This window comes from Salmo salar, chromosome 07 (assembly GCF_965601325.2).
Source record: "Salmo salar chromosome 07, fSalSal1, whole genome shotgun sequence".
NCBI lineage: Eukaryota > Metazoa > Chordata > Actinopteri > Salmoniformes > Salmonidae > Salmo > Salmo salar.
In genome coordinates this window covers 1,080,649-1,098,581 of record NC_138297.1, presented here as the reverse complement: position 1 = coordinate 1,098,581, position 17,933 = coordinate 1,080,649, and the positions used below count along the sequence as shown (strand labels likewise).

The 17,933-nt window shown below is 39.4% G+C and overlaps 9 non-coding genes across 9 annotated transcripts; all 9 read right to left on the bottom strand.

Annotated features, from left to right (window-relative positions):
- Positions 1 to 9,415: 9,415 nt before the first annotated feature.
- Positions 9,416 to 9,487, bottom strand: trnat-cgu (transfer RNA threonine (anticodon CGU)). The gene has a single exon. It is a non-coding gene; the product is annotated as a tRNA-Thr (tRNA).
- A 467-nt stretch (positions 9,488 to 9,954) lies between these two features.
- Positions 9,955 to 10,026, bottom strand: trnaa-cgc (transfer RNA alanine (anticodon CGC)). Its single transcript has one exon. It is a non-coding gene; the product is annotated as a tRNA-Ala (tRNA).
- Positions 10,027 to 11,166: 1,140 nt separating this feature from the next.
- Positions 11,167 to 11,238, bottom strand: trnat-cgu (transfer RNA threonine (anticodon CGU)). The gene has a single exon. It is a non-coding gene; the product is annotated as a tRNA-Thr (tRNA).
- A 467-nt stretch (positions 11,239 to 11,705) lies between these two features.
- On the bottom strand, positions 11,706 to 11,777 carry trnaa-cgc (transfer RNA alanine (anticodon CGC)). The gene has a single exon. It is a non-coding gene; the product is annotated as a tRNA-Ala (tRNA).
- A 1,139-nt stretch (positions 11,778 to 12,916) lies between these two features.
- Positions 12,917 to 12,988, bottom strand: trnat-ugu (transfer RNA threonine (anticodon UGU)). Its single transcript has one exon. It is a non-coding gene; the product is annotated as a tRNA-Thr (tRNA).
- A 467-nt stretch (positions 12,989 to 13,455) lies between these two features.
- trnaa-agc (transfer RNA alanine (anticodon AGC)) lies at positions 13,456 to 13,527 on the bottom strand. The gene has a single exon. It is a non-coding gene; the product is annotated as a tRNA-Ala (tRNA).
- Positions 13,528 to 15,206: 1,679 nt separating this feature from the next.
- Positions 15,207 to 15,278, bottom strand: trnaa-cgc (transfer RNA alanine (anticodon CGC)). The gene has a single exon. It is a non-coding gene; the product is annotated as a tRNA-Ala (tRNA).
- A 1,140-nt stretch (positions 15,279 to 16,418) lies between these two features.
- trnat-ugu (transfer RNA threonine (anticodon UGU)) lies at positions 16,419 to 16,490 on the bottom strand. The gene has a single exon. It is a non-coding gene; the product is annotated as a tRNA-Thr (tRNA).
- Positions 16,491 to 16,957: 467 nt separating this feature from the next.
- On the bottom strand, positions 16,958 to 17,029 carry trnaa-ugc (transfer RNA alanine (anticodon UGC)). Its single transcript has one exon. It is a non-coding gene; the product is annotated as a tRNA-Ala (tRNA).
- Between the last annotated feature and the right edge of the window lie 904 nt (positions 17,030 to 17,933).

The window sequence follows — 17,933 nt, the reverse complement described above, 5'->3', positions numbered from 1 at the left end:
TGGGTGAAAGACATACACAGGTAGAGATGGTGCAAGGTGCTTCTCAGGTGCCTGAGCCAGCTTTAAGCCTGTGTAAAAATTACACCAAAGAGTGGGCTGGGTCCACTGAAGTCACGGGCACTGTTAAAGCGCACTTTTCAAAAGGCTTCCCCGCCGCTCCCCCCCAAAAATCCAAATAAAGAGACGGATGATGAAATAGATAGTGAGGATCTTCAGTTGTTTGTAAAAAATAAGAGGTCATTGTCGAAAACCAGGGAGATGATGGGTTTTGGAAAAAAGAAAAAGTAGGATTTTTAAGGACTTGTTTGGCTCTGATTATACTTCTGCACACATTCATAATGATTACAGTCGCATCCCTAAATGGTAACAGTTTGAGAAACATGAGCAAATTTGAGCAGGTATTAGTGTCTGTTAAGGCAGACATGTTGTGTTTTCAAGAGACCAATTGGACAGACTCCAAAATGCAGGAGATTAAGAGTAAATGGTCAGATTTAATTTTTTGTAGTCATGGAGGGGATAAAACATGTGGTGTGGCTATTTTGATAAAAAATGATGTGGTGCAAAATGTAAAATAAATATATGCTGACAATGATGGCAGACTTATTGTAATTGAATTTGAAGTTCAAAATGTAGTTTTTCGTTTAATTAATGTTTATGCTTCAAACATTGAATCTGAAAGGAGAGAAATGTTTCACAAATTAAAAACACTGTGCTCAGAAAACTGTATACTGATAGGAGATTTTAATGTGAGGTGTAGTAGAATGGATGCCTCTAGTTGTGCTAAATTCAGATATGACTCTTCTAGAAATGCATTATGGAAACTTATGAATGAGGAGAATCTAGTAGATATATGGAGGGCTGAAAATCCAAACAGAAGAGTATTCTCTAGAAGGCAGGTGGTTCTAAAGGAATTAAAACAAAGCAGAATTGATTTATGTCTAGCAAAACAAGAATTGGTGCAGAATGTTAAGAAGGTGTCATATACCTTTACAGCATATAGTGATCATGCAGTAATGTCATTTCAAATGGGTTTTGGTGTGGAGAGGAGAGGGGGAGGTGTCTGGTGTTTAAATGCCAGTCTGTTAAAGGAGGAAGGATATAGAAATGAAATTGTTGAATGTATTAATGATGAAATGTCTAATGTACTGTTAAAAGAGAATGTGTGTTTATGGTGGGAGGAAGTGAAAGTAAAAGTAAAAAATAGGAGTATTAGGTATGCAAAAAATCATAACCGTTTAGATAAGCAGAAAGAAATAATGCTTAGGAATAGGATGTTGCATGAACTTGAAAAGGCTGATACGGATCCAGACTATGATGTTGTGAATTATTTGAAAATCCATGCAGAGCTGGGTCCTTATGAAAAAAATAAATGTTTGGGTGCTATTGTTAGGAGCAGGGCACAGTACGCTTTGGAGGGAGAGAAATGTACATCCTTTTTTTGGGGTCTGGAAAAAAGAAAACAAACTAAGAGTTACATTGTAGAGTTGGAAGATGAAAGAGGTGTAAAGGTAAACGATTTTGTTGGGATCTTAGAGACAGTTGAAACCTTTTACAGAAATCTTTACAAAAAGAATGATGTAGATAAAGTGTGTGTTGTAAAAGTGTTGGATACAATTAGTGCCAAAGTATCGCAGGCAGATAGAATGATGTGTGATGAAGAGATTTCGATTATGGAAATCAAGGAAGCAATTGTTAGCACGCAAGGTAATAAAAGTCCGGGTTTGGATGGTTTAACAAATGAGTTCTATAAAGTCTTTGTAGATATTTTGGCACCCATTTTAGTGAGGGTGTTTCATTATATGGAAGAGAATAAGGAAATCCCTGAGTCTATGTCAACTGGAATGTTAACGATCTTATTCAAAAATAGGGGCAGTAGATTAAAGTTAGAAAATTATAGGCCTATTAGCCTTCTAAATTCGGATTATAAGATACTGACTAAAGTGTTAGCGAATAGGATGAAAAAGGTGATTGGGAGTATTATTGAATCAACACAAGCCTACGGCATACCTGGAAGAGATATTTCAGATGTAATTTGTACAATTAGGGATGTTGTTAATCAAATGAAAAATGAAGGTGGTATAGTTTTAAGTTTGGACTTTAACAAAGCTTTCGATAGAGTGGAGCACAGCTTTTTATTACAGACTTTGGAGAGGTTTGGGTTTGGGCCAAAGTTTGTATCTTGGATCAACCTGTTGTATAGTGGGGCTAAAAGTTGTGTTAAATGTAACGGAGTGTTAACAGATACTTTCCCTGTGGAGAGGTCAGTAAGGCAGGGCTGTCCTTTGTCAGCTCTGCTGTACAGTGTTTCTACAGAACCGTTAGCTACATTGATAAATAGTAATAAAGAAGTAAGGGGTGTTGGAATCCCAGGTGGTGGTGTCAGTGTTGTACATCAGTACGCTGATGACACTACTTGTACTGTGAAGGATATAGAAAGTATTGGAAGCATTATGGGGATCATAGATATATATGGCAAGGCATCGGGTGCTAAAGTTAATATAGAGAAGACTGAAATAATGTTTGTTGGGGATATCAATGTAAACGGGTGTGAGATTCCATTCAAGAGCGCAAAGGATTTTATTAAAGTGCTGGGAGTAAACAAAAGTGCTGGGAGTAAACAGCACTAACCTTTGATGATCTTCATCAGATGACAACCCTAGGACATGATGTTATACAATGCATGCATGTTTTGTTCAATCAAGTTCATATTTATATCAAATACCAGCTTTTTACATCTACTGAGAATATTGCAAAATGTGCTTTCACCGAAAAGCTATTTTAAAATCGGACACCTCGATTGCACAAAGGAGTTCTGTATCTATAATTCTTAAAATAATTGTTATGTTTTTTGTGAACGTTTATCGTGAGTCATTTAGTAAATTCACCGGAAGTGTTCGGTGGGAATGCTAGTTCTGAACGTCACATGCTAATGTAAAAAGCTGGTTTTTGATATAAATATGAACTTGATTGAACAAAACATGCATGTATTGTATAACATAATGTCGTAGGCGTGTCATCTGATGAAGATCATCAAAGGTTAGTGCTGCATTTAGCTGTGGTTTTGTTTTATGTGACATTATATGCTAGCTTGAAAAATGGGTGTCTGATTATTTCTGGCTTGGTACTCTGCTGACATAATCTAATGTTTTGCTTTCGCTGTAAAGCCTTGTTGAAATCGGACAGTGTGGTTAGATAAAGGAGAGTCTTGTCTTTAAAATGGTGTAAAATAGTCATATGTTTGAAAAATGGAAGTTTGGTTTTTTTTGAGGAATTTGTAATTCGCGCCACGCCTATCATTGGATATTGGAGCAGGTGTTCCGCTAGCGGAACGTCTAGATGTAAGAGGTTAAGGAAGTAACTCCCGGACCCTGTTGGTACTCGGTTCTTCTCCTAACTCTGTGTGTGATCAGCAGTGCTCATATGTGTACATACCTTCTTGCAGTGGATAACGTGGACCCAAGTGACTCTCTCAGCTTTTCTAATGGCAAAGGCAATGGTTTAACAGAACCTGGTATGGGCCTTCCCAACAGGGCTGCTTCCCGTCTTTTCTCCTCAGGGACTGGATCCACACCCAGTCTCCTGGTTGGATTGAGTGAATCACCTTCTCCTCTAATTCACCTGTTGGACACAAATTCTTGGACATACGGGTTTGGTTAAGAAACAGTATTCTCATGTGTTCTGTTAGTATTACTTCAACGTCTATGTCTACCTGTTCTGGTATCTCTAACTCTGGCATTCTATAGGCTCTACCTGATTAGCTAAAATGTCATCCATCCTTTAAAGAGATAGATCCTAGTAAACCAACTCTAGGGATAATATCTTGACCTAATATTCTAGCTACCATAATCATGTCCACCAAGTAAGTTGGGAATGCTTCTACCCATTTGCTATACTTATCTATTATTGTTAAACACCCCTTCTTCCCCTCAATTTGGAATAGTTCACTAAGTCCATTTCCAAATATTGGAATGGATATTCTACAAAAAATGTTTTTGTTTAAGTAATTATCCTAACATGTTCTATCGTCTGCTCTACCATACTCCCCCTATTTATACATGGCTCAAGCCATGTATCAATATTGCTGCATATCTAAACAAATTATCCTTATGTCAGCCCTTCTCTTGTAGGATTGCCCCCTTTTATTTTCCACATGTCCAATTCTCCCTGGGGCCTTCATCCTCGGCTATTCTGTAACAATTCTCTGTCAAGTGTTTTATCTTCTTTAAGATGTATCTGTGCTGTTTTGTATGGTTTTAAATGTCTATGTGCTTGTCTGTGTAAATAGTAACTTTTCTCTCCTTTCTTATTTCACCGGTTCGAGTCAATGCTACTATTTCGGCCTACTGTGCAGAATAGTGTCTGGGCAATGGTTCAGTGTCTAACACCTGAAACCAACTAAGCTTTCATTGTCCTTTTAGTTAGGGTAACAATTACTTTCAACAAAATGATCATATCTCCTCCTAGCGAATTTACCAAACATAAACTTAAAATCAAAACTAAAATACATGCCTGCCAACGGAGCCGATAGTCTCTCCATGAATTAATATCCTAAAGCTAAGTGAACCAAATTCTCTTCCTATCTACTCCTGCTGGCCCCCCTTCTTTCTTCCTGCTACTCCCCAACACTCAAGGTTTCAGCAGTGCAGGGGAGGATCTCTCCGTCTGCCCTTCTATCTGTCTCCAGCTTTTTCTCATAACAGAAAGTATCAAATCTGGGTTGTTTCCAAATATTGACTAAATGTCTCATTGTCTCCTTGGTTGCACTCCTGAACTTTAGAAAAATCTACCTGTCTAGATATTGCATATCTACTTAAATGTATCACAATACCCTCAATGATCCTAGATCACCTACAGATGTCATATATCCCTGTCCTGTTGACCTAAGTCTACCATTATTAAACTTATTCACAACAAAATATAATACTATTATATCAATTCCACAGCCTTGTTTTGTTAAATCTCTTACACTGCTTTCAACCACAGCTGACTTCCTAAGGAAAAATAAACGTATCTAGATCATGTAAATAATACCCCTGCTACTGGTCAAAATATTTTCAAATAACATAATCAGATCAAAATGACTAATCTGATTTACTCCACCAAGAAACATTATTGTACCCTTATTGTTCTACGGAAATAGACTTAAGGAAGCCTACCCTTAGTCTAAGGCTTTGCCCTTTTAGTCTTCTCATTGGTTCAAATGATCAATTGTGTCTAAGAACTTTAACTCCATCATAATTATCAGTTCTACAAATTCCCTTACAATCAATATCACCAATGACCTTAAATTCACCATCCAAATGGCTTTTCAATGTGGCTGATCAGACCACACAGGAAAAGTCACCAGAGGGGTCAAAAGTCATACCACCCTTTCAGAACCGTGTTTCTTACTACATTAAACAAATTAAAGCTAAGAACTGTATCTACATTTTGTATCCCAGGTTCCCAGAACATTCCCTATCAAAATAATTTCATGTGTTTATTAAAACTCAGAAAACCAAACTTCCAAAATGCCATGTGTGTATACCCCTTTAAGATATCCTGTCCCTAGGTATTTTTCCCAAAAAGCTAAGCGCTCCTTTTTCCATAAAATAACCACGAACATTTGGTCATCATTCCTTATACTACACCGATTCAGAAACCCAAACGTTAGCCACAAACAAAACCTAATAATAACTCCACTGTACTTCCTCAAATCATTAATAATTTGTTTTAAACTTCCTCAACGGTTCTGGGTACTTTAATTGAACATACACTACCCTTGGATAAAATATTTTACTTCCAATCTATGAAACCCCATATTTTAATGTACTATTTGACTAATTTGACCCAAGATTGCTTAAAACCTTAAAACCCCTTCAGTTTGTCTGCAAACAGGCCCATTCTGTTTGCTAGGAATACCCTGCCATTATACACAACTGTGTTTAATGTGCATCGTCCCTGTAAAATAAAATTAACTCCATGTATCGCTCATCTCCCGTAAATTCCTGCACCTCCTTTACGCGCTTCCCCCTCCTGCTTCCACTCGGAACAGGTTGTGTATGTTTTTCGTTTTAGCGTTTCCAATATTCTACCGGGCTCCCCGTCGACTGGGAGTCCATTGGGTGCATTAATACTACCTTATTTTAGCCATCCCTTATATCATTTTTTGCCTCTCCTCTTCCATTCTTTCCCATCGCGACCACCATTCCTTTCGAGAGTCGCTTTCAAAGTTTTCAACACCTGTTCTGGTTCAATATCCCCCATTCTCACGTTACCTTTTCCACAGAGGAATTATGTCTCCCTTCCTATGATCTATTTTACCCCGCTAATTTCTAGACCTGTTTTAACAATGTATTATGCCCACCCGGTAAAACCCAATATAACCTGGAACCTAGCCTAGAACCTAGCCCATACCCTTTTTGTATAGGACCTCGTAAAGGACCTCGTCCAGGGAATCAAAATACACTCACACGGTAAACCCCCAAATATAACCTGGAACCTAGCCTAAAACCTAGCCTATACCTCTTTGTATAGGAGCTCGTAAAGGACCTCGTCCTGGGAATCGAACTAATCCTGAACCTTCTCTATAAGATGATCAACCCTGTAAAGCATTACTGGATAACCGATATATTAAACACTCAAACCAGATATTCAGACCGCTGTCTAATATCCAATGTACTACATTCACACGATTGGGTTGGCCTCCCAAACTTCACATAGTCCCGTTGATAGTCAGATTTATCAACCACATTCAAACCGATACCTAGTATCTAGTACCCGAACCCTAGCCTGAAATATGATCAATATCTACAGGTCCTCGTAAGGGTCCTTGTAAGAGGTTAACCACACACACACATCATATTACCTAATACATATCATTCATCACAGTTCTTAATAGGTCACGTGCATTACTGTTTAACCGGTTGTCAACAATGCATTTATCACTTAATCAAACTCCAAATGTTTAATACATACTTCAACCAATTTGTATATGTTAAAATAAAAATTGGTCACTTACATCAAACAGGTGTCTCACAAAAATAAATTTGGAAATAGCCAATGTGCAGAACTTCAGTTATTCACAATAGGTGTCTGCTTACCTTTTTAGTTGACCGGTCAGGATTTGTGAAACACACCGTCCGACGACAGCGATGGCCAATTGGCCGGACAAGTTCCAGCGAAGTCCCTACAGCAGATCACGTCGGGGTCATCATGTTAGGTTGCGTCAATTCGAATCTGGTGTCAGGACAAAGAGAAACTCTGGTCTCTAGTACTGTTTCACAGCTGTTTATTAAGCTAAGTAAATAGTGATAAATGCAATGTTCGTATATACGGGTTTACTGTAACACCTCGCAGGGCAGACAGAGAACTGAAATGACATCATAAGTTCTTCCTTAAATACTTCTTGACAGACATAGTTCCCTCTCCCTGAGGGCCTGTCATAGTAGAGGCTTGGGTGTGGTTTAGACTTACTCCAGCCTATTGTTGGCGTGCAGGCTGGTCCCAGCCTCTAGACGCATCTTTGTTGCCAAGCATAGTTGTCTTCTAGCTTATCTTCGTGTGTGTACCCGAGAGTCAAACACCCAAGGACAGTGCCTGTTCTTGTGCCACAGCCATTCTCCCCTCTATCAGTTCCTCACATGTCCATGAGCGGCCCCACAACCAGGCATTGTGTGTGTGTGTCACGAGTCTACTCAGCCTACACTACTAGCCAGCAACCCTCCAGTTAGTCATGTCTATTATATGTCGCTCAATCTATGTTAATACAATATAAACCTCTCATGTTTAGCATTAGTATTCATAAGTTATGCACCACAACTAATTTTATTATATAGGTTATGCAAACAAATAGTTGGTTAAACCCTAACAATATTTTGCATGCACTCCCCCTCTGAGCTTCCATCCCATTTCATTTGCAGATAAAATGCAATATCAATACAATGTACTTTTTAGATACACCACTCCATTGAAACTACAATGAAATGATAGCAGCAATTCTTAAACCAGGTACAGACAGGGATCGAACCCATGAACTTCAGTTTTTGAAAATGACGCTATAAAAGTTGGCAACAATGCCACTTCTGTTCTATAAATGTACGAACAGGGATTGAACGCATGTTCTTCAGATAACAAGACCAAATTATTTAGCACATCTCTGTTTCCTGCTTAGAATTTCAACATTCTGTAAAGTAGGAGTTGGGTCAGTGCAAAAATGTCAAATGGAGATGCTGGGGATTGAACCAAGGACCTCATACATGTGAAGCATGCACTCTACCACTGAGCTCCATCCCTGTTCTGGGAGAGAGAAAAAAAAAATCTTATTTTATTTTATTTCACCTTTATTTAACCGGGTAAGCAAGTGGAGAACAAGTTCTCATTGAGAACTGCAACCTGGCCAAGATAAAGCAAAGCAGTGCAACACAAACAACAACACAGAGTTACAAATGGAATAAACAAGCATACAGTCAATAACACAATAGAAAAAAAGAAAGTCAAAATACAATGTGTGCAAATGGCATGAGGAGGTAAGGTAATAAATAGGCCATGGTAGTGAGGTAATTACAATTTAGCAAATTAACACTGGAGTGACAGATGAGCAGATGATGATGTGCAAGTACAAATACTGGTGTGCAAAAGAGCAGAAAGTAAATAAAAACAATATGGGGATGAGGTAGGTAGATTGGGTGGGCTATTTACAGATGGCCTATGTACAGCTGCAGCGATCGGTTAGCTGCTCAGATAGCTGATGTTTAAAGATAGTGAGGGAAATATAAGTGTCCAGGTTCAGCGATTTTTGCAATTCGTTCCAGTCATTGGCAGCAGAGAACTGGAAGGAAAGATGGCCAAAGGAGGTGTTGGCTTTGAGGATGACCAGTGAGATATTATCTGCTGGAGTGCGTGCTATGGGTGGGTTTTGTTATCGTGACCAGTGAGCTGAGATAAGACGAAGCTTTACCTAGCATAGACTTATAGATGACCTGGAGCCAGTGGGTCTGGTGACGAATAGGTAGCGAGGGCCAGCCGACTAGAGCATACAGGTCGCAGTGGTCATATCAATACAATTGACCTTTTCTTTACACTGTTCTAATGAAAGTACATTTACATAATATCAGCTATCTTCCATAAACGTCGAACAAGGATTGAACCCATGCGCTTCAGTTTACAGAAACAGATGATTTAGCATATCTATTTCCTTCTTAGAATGTCAACATTCTGGAAAGTGGGAGTTGTGCAAAAGCTAATTTAACAAGTAAATACAGTCAACAGAGAAGTTGAGGATTAACGTTGGACCGCATACATGTAAAGTACTGGCTCTACCATAGAGATACATCCCCTTACTATAATAACTGTGTTGCCATATTGACACAACTTGCTTTTTCTGCAAAGTCCTCCAATAAGAACACAGGTCCATGATATCCGATGTCTGTCATAAAGGCACGGATGGGATTTGAACCCATGATCTTCGGTTTACGAGCCCGACACCTTACCACTTGGCCACCATGCCACTCTACACTGTTAATGATATATCAACATTCTGGAAAGTAGTAGTTGTGTAAATGTGAATTTGGCACACAAATAAACTCAGTGGAGAATCTTGGGATTGAACCGAGGACCTCATACATATTTTGCATGCACTCCCCCTCTGAGCTTCCATCCCATTTCATTTGCAGATAAAATGCAATATCAATACAATGTACTTTTTATATACACCACTCCATTGAAACTACAAGGAAATGATAGCAGCAATTCTTAAACCAGGTACAGACTGGGATCGAACCCATAAACTTCAGTTTTTGAAAATGACGCCATAAAAGATGGCAATCCTGCCACTTCTGTTCTATAATTGTACGAACAGGGATTGAAGGAATGTTCTTCAGATTACAAAACCAAATTATTTAGCAGGTCTCTTTTTCCTGCTTAGAATTACAACATTCTGTAAAGTAGGAGTTGGGTCAATGCAATAATTTTAAATGGAGAAGCTGGGGATTGAACCCAGGACCTCATACATGCGAAGCATGCGCTCTACCACTGAGCTACATCCCCGTTATGGGAGAGATAAAAAATGTTTCTTATTTTATTTTATTTCACCTTTATTTAACCAGGTAAGTTAGTGGAGAACAAGTTCTCATTGAGAACTGCAACCTGGCCAAGATAAAGCAAAGCAGTGCGACACAAACAACAACATAGAGTTACAAATGGAATAAACAAGCGTACAGTCAATAACACAATAGAAAAAAAGAAAGTCTATATTCAGTGTGTGCAAATGGCATGAGGAGGTAAGGTAATAAATAGGACATGGTAGTGAGGTAATTACAATTTAGCAAATTAACACTGGAGTGATAGATGAGCAGATGATGATGTGCAAGTACAAATACTGGTGTGCAAAAGAGCAGAAAGTAAATAAAAACAATATGGGGATGAGGTAGGTAGATTGGGTGGGCTATTTACAGATGGCCTATGTACAGCTGCAGCGATCGGTTAGCTGCTCAGATAGCTGATGTTTAAAGTTAGTGAGGGAAATATAAGTGTCCAGGTTCAGCGATTTTTGCAATTCGTTCCAGTCATTGGCAGCAGAGAACTGGAAGGAAAGATGGCCAAAGGAGGTGTTGGCTTTGAGGATGACCAGTGAGATATATCTGCTGGAGTGCATGCTACGGGTGGGTTTTGTTATCGTGACCAGTGAGCTGAGATAAGACGAAGCTTTACCTAGCATAGACTTATAGATGACCTGGAGCCAGTGGGTCTGGTGACGAATAGGTAGCGAGGGCCAGCCGACTAGAGCATACAGGTCGCAGCGGTCATATCAATACAATTTACCTTTTCTTTACACTGTTTTAATGAAAGTACATTTACATAATATCAGCTATCTTCCATAAACGTCGAACAAGGATTGAACCCATGCGCTTCAGTTTACAGAAACAGATGATTTAGCATATCTATTTCCTTCTTAGAATGTCAACATTCTGGAAAGTGGGAGTTGTGCAAAAGCTAATTTAACAAGTAAATACAGTCAACAGAGAAGTTGAGGATTAACGTTGGACCGCATACATGTAAAGTACTGGCTCTACCATAGAGATACATCCCCTTACTATAATAACTGTGTTGCCATATTGACACAACTTGCTTTTTCTGCAAAGTCCTCCAATAAGAACACAGGTCCATGATATCCGATGTCTGTCATAAAGGCACGGATGGGATTTGAACCCATGATCTTCGGTTTACGAGCCCGACACCTTACCACTTGGCCACCATGCCACTCTACACTGTTAATGATATATCAACATTCTGGAAAGTAGTAGTTGTGTAAATGTGAATTTGGCACACAAATAAACTCAGTGGAGAATCTTGGGATTGAACCGAGGACCTCATACATATTTTGCATGCACTCCCCCTCTGAGCTTCCATCCCATTTCATTTGCAGATAAAATGCAATATCAATACAATGTACTTTTTATATACACCACTCCATTGAAACTACAAGGAAATGATAGCAGCAATTCTTAAACCAGGTACAGACTGGGATCGAACCCATAAACTTCAGTTTTTGAAAATGACGCCATAAAAGATGGCAATCCTGCCACTTCTGTTCTATAATTGTACGAACAGGGATTGAAGGAATGTTCTTCAGATTACAAAACCAAATTATTTAGCAGGTCTCTTTTTCCTGCTTAGAATTACAACATTCTGTAAAGTAGGAGTTGGGTCAATGCAATAATTTTAAATGGAGAAGCTGGGGATTGAACCCAGGACCTCATACATGCGAAGCATGCGCTCTACCACTGAGCTACATCCCCGTTATGGGAGACATAAAAAATGTTTCTTATTTTATTTTATTTCACCTTTATTTAACCAGGTAAGTTAGTGGAGAACAAGTTCTCATTGAGAACTGCAACCTGGCCATGATAAAGCAAAGCAGTGCGACACAAACAACAACATAGAGTTACAAATGGAATAAACAAGCGTACAGTCAATAACACAATAGAAAAAAAGAAAGTCTATATTCAGTGTGTGCAAATGGCATGAGGAGGTAAGGTAATAAATAGGCCATGGTAGTGAGGTAATTACAATTTAGCAAATTAACACTGGAGTGATAGATGAGCAGATGATGATGTGCAAGTACAAATACTGGTGTGCAAAAGAGCAGAAAGTCAATAAAAACAATATGGGGATGAGGTAGGTAGATTGGGTGGGCTATTTACAGATGGCCTATGTACAGCTGCAGCGATCGGTTAGCTGCTCAGATAGCTGATGTTTAAAGTTAGTGAGGGAAATATAAGTGTCCAGGTTCAGCGATTTTTGCAATTCGTTCCAGTCATTGGCAGCAGAGAACTGGAAGGAAAGGCAGCCAAAGGAGGTGTTGGCTTTGGGGATGACCAGTGAGATATACCTGCTGGAGCGCGTGCTACGGGTGGGTGTTGTTATCGTGACCAGTGAGCTGAGATAAGACGAAGCTTTACCTAGCATAGACTTATAGATGACCTGGAGCCAGTGGGTCTGGTGACGAATAGGTAGCGAGGGCCTGCCGACTAGACCATACAGGTCGCAGTGGTCATATCAATACAATTTACCTTTTCTTTACACTGTTCTAATGAAAGTACATTTACATAATATCAGCTATCTTCCATAAACGTCGAACAAGGATTGAACCCATGTGCTTCAGTTTACAGAAACAGATGATTTAGCATATCTATTTCCTTCTTAGAATGTCAACATTCTGGAAAGTGGGAGTTGTGCAAAAGCTAATTTAACAACTAATTACACTCAACAGAGAAGTTGGGGATGAACGTTGGACCGCATTCATGTAAAGTACTGGCTCTACCATAGAGATTCATCCACTTACTATAATAGCTGTGTTGCAATATTGATACAACTTGATTTTCTGCAAAGTCCTCCAATTAATGCACAGGTCCATGATATCAGATGTCTTTCATAAAGGTACAGAAGGGATTTGAACCCATGATCTTCGGTTTACAAGACCAACGCCTTACCACTTGGCCACCATGCCACTCTACGTTCTGAATTATATATCAACATTCAGGAAAGTAGTAGTTGTGTAAATGTGAATTTGGCACACAAATAAACTCAGTGGAGAATCTTGGGATTGAACCGAGGACCTCATCCATATTTTGCATGCACTCCCCCTCTGAGCTTCCATCCCATTTCATTTGCAGATAAAATGCAATATCAATACAATGTACTTTTTATATACACCACTCCATTGAAACTACAAGGAAATGATAGCAGCAATTCTTAAACCAGGTACAGACTGGGATCGAACCCATAAACTTCAGTTTTTGAAAATGACGCCATAAAAGATGGCAATCATGCCACTTCTGTTCTATAATTGTACGAACAGGGATTGAAGGAATGTTCTTCAGATTACAAAACCAAATTATTTAGCACGTCTCTGTTTCCTGCTTAGAATTACAACATTCTGTAAAGTAGGAGTTGGGTCAATGCAATAATTTTAAATGGAGATGCTGGGGATTGAACCCAGGACCTCATACATGCTAAGCATGCGCTCTACCACTGAGCTACATCCCCGTTCTGGGAAAGATTAAAAATGTATCTTATTTTATTTTATTTAACCTTTATTTAACCAGGTAAGCTAGTGGAGAACAAGTTCTCATTGAGAACTGCAACCTGGCCAAGATAAAGCAAAGCAGTGCGACACAAACAACAACATAGAGTTACAAATGGAATAAACAAGCGTACAGTCAATAACACAATAGAAAAAAAGAAAGTCTATATTCAGTGTGTGCAAATGGCATGAGGAGGTAAGGTAATAAATAGGCCATGGTAGTGAGGTAATTACAATTTTGCAAATTAACACTGGAGTGATAGATGAGCAGATGATGATGTGCAAGTACAAATACTGGTGTGCAAAAGAGCAGAAAGTAAATAAAAACAATATGGGGATGAGGTAGGTAGATTGGGTGGGCTATTTACAGATGGCCTATATACAGCTGCAGCGATCGGTTAGCAGCTCAGATAGCTGATGTTTAAAGTTAGTAAGGGAAATATAAGTGTCCAGCTTCAGCGATTTTTGCAATTCGTTCCAGTCATTGGCGGCAGAGAACTGGAAGGAAAGGCAGCCAAAGGAGGTGTTGGCTTTGGGGATGACCAGTGAGATATATCTGCTGGAGCGAGTGCTACGGGTGGGTGTTTTTATCGTGACCAGTGAGCTGAGATAAGGCGGAGCTTTACCTAGCATAGACTTATAGATGACCTGGAGCCAGTGGGTCTGGTGACGAATAGGTAGCGAGGGCCAGCCGACAAGAGCATACAGGTCGCAGTGGTCATATCAATACAATTTACCTTTTCTTTATACTGTTCTAATGAAAGTACATTTCCATAATATCAGCTATCTTCCATAAACGTCAAACAAGGTTTGAACCCATGTGCTTCAGTTTACAGAAACAGATGATTTAGCATATCTATTTCCTTCTTAGAATGTCAACATTCTGGAAAGTGGGAGTTGTGCAAAAGCTAATTTAACAACTAATTACACTCAACAGAGAAGTTGGGGATTAACGTTGGACCGCATTCATGTAAAGTACTGGCTCTTCCATAGAGATTCATCCCCTTACTATAATAGCTGTGTTGCAATATTGATACAACTTGCTTTTTCTGCAATGTCCTCCAAAAAAAGCACAGGTCTATGATATCAGATGTCTTTCATAAAGGCACAGAAGGGATTTGAACCCATGATCTTCGGTTTACAAGACCAACACCTTACCACTTGGACACCATGCCACTCTACATTCTGAATTATATATCAACATTCTGGAAAGTAGTAGTTGTGTAAATGTGAATTTGGCGCACAAATAAACTCAGTGGAGAATCTTGGGATTGAACCGAGGACCTCATACATATTTTGCATGCACTCCCCCTCTGAGCTTCCATCGCATTTCATTTGCAGATAAAATGCAACATCAATACAATGTACTTTTTATATACACCACTCCATTGAAACAACAATGAAATGATAGCAGCAATTCTTAAACCAGGTACAGACTGGGATCGAACCCATGAACTTCAGTTTTTGAAAATGACGCCATAAAAGATGGCAACCATGCCACTTCTGTTCTATAATTGTACGAACAGGGATTGAAGGAATGTTCTTCAGATTACAAAACCAAATTATTTAGCACGTCTCTGTTTCCTGCTTAGAATTACAACATTCTGTAAAGTAGGAGTTGGGTCAATGCAATAATTTTAAATGGAGATGCTGGGGATTGAACCCAGGACCTCATACATGCGAAGCATGCGCTCTACCACTGAGCTACATCCCCGTTCTGGGAGAGATAAAAAATGTTTCTTATTTGATTTTATTTCACCTTTATTTAACCAGGTAAGCAAGTGGAGAACAAGTTCTCATTGAGAACTGCAACCTGGCCAAGATAAAGCAAAGCAGTGCGACACAAACAACAACATAGAGTTACAAATGGAATAAACAAGCGTACAGTCAATAACACAATAGAAAAAAAGAAAGTCTATATTCAGTGTGTGCAAATGGCATGAGGAGGTAAGGTAATAAATAGGCCATGGTAGTGAGGTAATTACAATTTAGCAAATTAACACTGGAGTGATAGATGAGCAGATGATGATGTGCAAGTACAAATACTGGTGTGCAAAAGAGCAGAAAGTAAATAAAAACAATATGGGGATGAGGTAGGTAGATTGGGTGGGCTATTTACAGATGGCCTATGTACAGCTGCAGCGATCGGTTAGCTGCTCAGATAGCTGATGTTTAAAGTTAGTGAGGGAAATATAAGTGTCCAGGTTCAGCGATTTTTGCAATTCGTTCCAGTCATTGGCAGCAGAGAACTGGAAGGAAAGGCAGCCAAAGGAGGTGTTGGCTTTGGGGATGACCAGTGAGATATATCTGCTGGAGCGAGTGCTACGGGTGGGTGTTTTTATCGTGACCAGTGAGCTGAGATAAGGCGGAGCTTTACCTAGCATAGACTTATAGATGACCTGGAGCCAGTGGGTCTGGTGACGAATAGGTAGCGAGGGCCAGCCGACAAGAGCATACAGGTCGCAGTGGTCATATCAATACAATTTACCTTTTCTTTACACTGTTCTAATGAAAGTACATTTCCATAATATCAGCTATCTTCCATAAACGTCAAACAAGGTTTGAACCCATGTGCTTCAGTTTACAGAAACAGATGATTTAGCATATCTATTTCCTTCTTAGAATGTCAACATTCTGGAAAGTGGGAGTTGTGCAAAAGCTAATTTAACAACTAATTACACTCAACAGAGAAGTTGGGGATTAACGTTGGACCGCATTCATGTAAAGTACTGGCTCTACCATAGAGATTCATCCCCTTACTATAATAGCTGAGTTGCCATAATGATACAACTTGCTTTTTCTGCAAAGTCCTCCAAAAAAAGCTGAGGTCTATGATATCAGATGTCTTTCATAAAGGCACAGAAGGGATTTGAACCCATGATCTTCGGTTTACAAGACCAACACCTTACCACTTGGCCACCATGCCACTCTACATTCTGAATTATATATCAACATTCTGGAAAGTAGTAGTTGTGTAAATGTGAATTTGGCGCACAAATAAACTCAGTGGAGAATCTTGGGATTGAACCGAGGACCTCATACATATTTTGCATGCACTCCCCCTCTGAGCTTCCATCGCATTTCATTTGCAGATAAAATGCAACATCAATACAATGTACTTTTTATATACACCACTCCATTGAAACTACAAGGAAATGATAGCAGCAATTCTTAAACCAGGTACAGACTGGGATCGAACCCATGAACTTCAGTTTTTGAAAATGACGCCATAAAAGATGGCAACCATGCCACTTCTGTTCTATAATTGTACGAACAGGGATTGAACGCATGTTCTTCAGATAACAAGACCAAATTATTTAGCACATCTCTGTTTCCTGCTTAGAATTTCAACAGTCTGTAAAGTAGGAGTTGGGTCAATGCAATAATTATAAATGGAGAAGCTGGGGTTTGAACCCAGGACCTCATACATGCAAAGCATGCGCTCTACCACTGAGCTACATCCCCGTTCCAGAAAAGATAAAAAATGTTTCTTATTTCATTTTATTTCACCTATATTTAACCAGGTAAGCTAATGGAGAACAAGTTCTCATTGAGAACTGCGACCTGGCCAAGATAAAGCAAAGCAGTGCGACACAAACAACAACACAGAGTTACAAATGGAATAAACAAGCGTACAGTCAATAACACAATAGAAAAAAAGAAAGTCTATATTCAGTGTGTGCAAATGGCATGAGGAGGTAAGGTAATAAATAGGCCATGGTAGTGAGGTAATTACAATTTTGCAAATTAACACTGGAGTGATAGATGAGCAGATGATGATGTGCAAGTACAAATACTGGTGTGCAAAAGAGCAGAAAGTAAATAAAAACAATATGGGGATGAGGTAGGTAGATTGGGTGGGCTATTTACAGATGGCCTATATACAGCTGCAGCGATCGGTTAGCAGCTCAGATAGCTGATGTTTAAAGTTAGTAAGGGAAATATAAGTGTCCAGCTTCAGCGATTTTTGCAATTCGTTCCAGTCATTGGCGGCAGAGAACTGGAAGGAAAGGCAGCCAAAGGAGGTGTTGGCTTTGGGGATGACCAGTGAGATATATCTGCTGGAGCGAGTGCTACGGGTGGGTGTTTTTATCGTGACCAGTGAGCTGAGATAAGGCGGAGCTTTACCTAGCATAGACTTATAGATGACCTGGAGCCAGTGGGTCTGGTGACGAATAGGTAGCGAGGGCCAGCCGACAAGAGCATACAGGTCGCAGTGGTCATATCAATACAATTTACCTTTTCTTTATACTGTTCTAATGAAAGTACATTTCCATAATATCAGCTATCTTCCATAAACGTCAAACAAGGTTTGAACCCATGTGCTTCAGTTTACAGAAACAGATGATTTAGCATATCTATTTCCTTC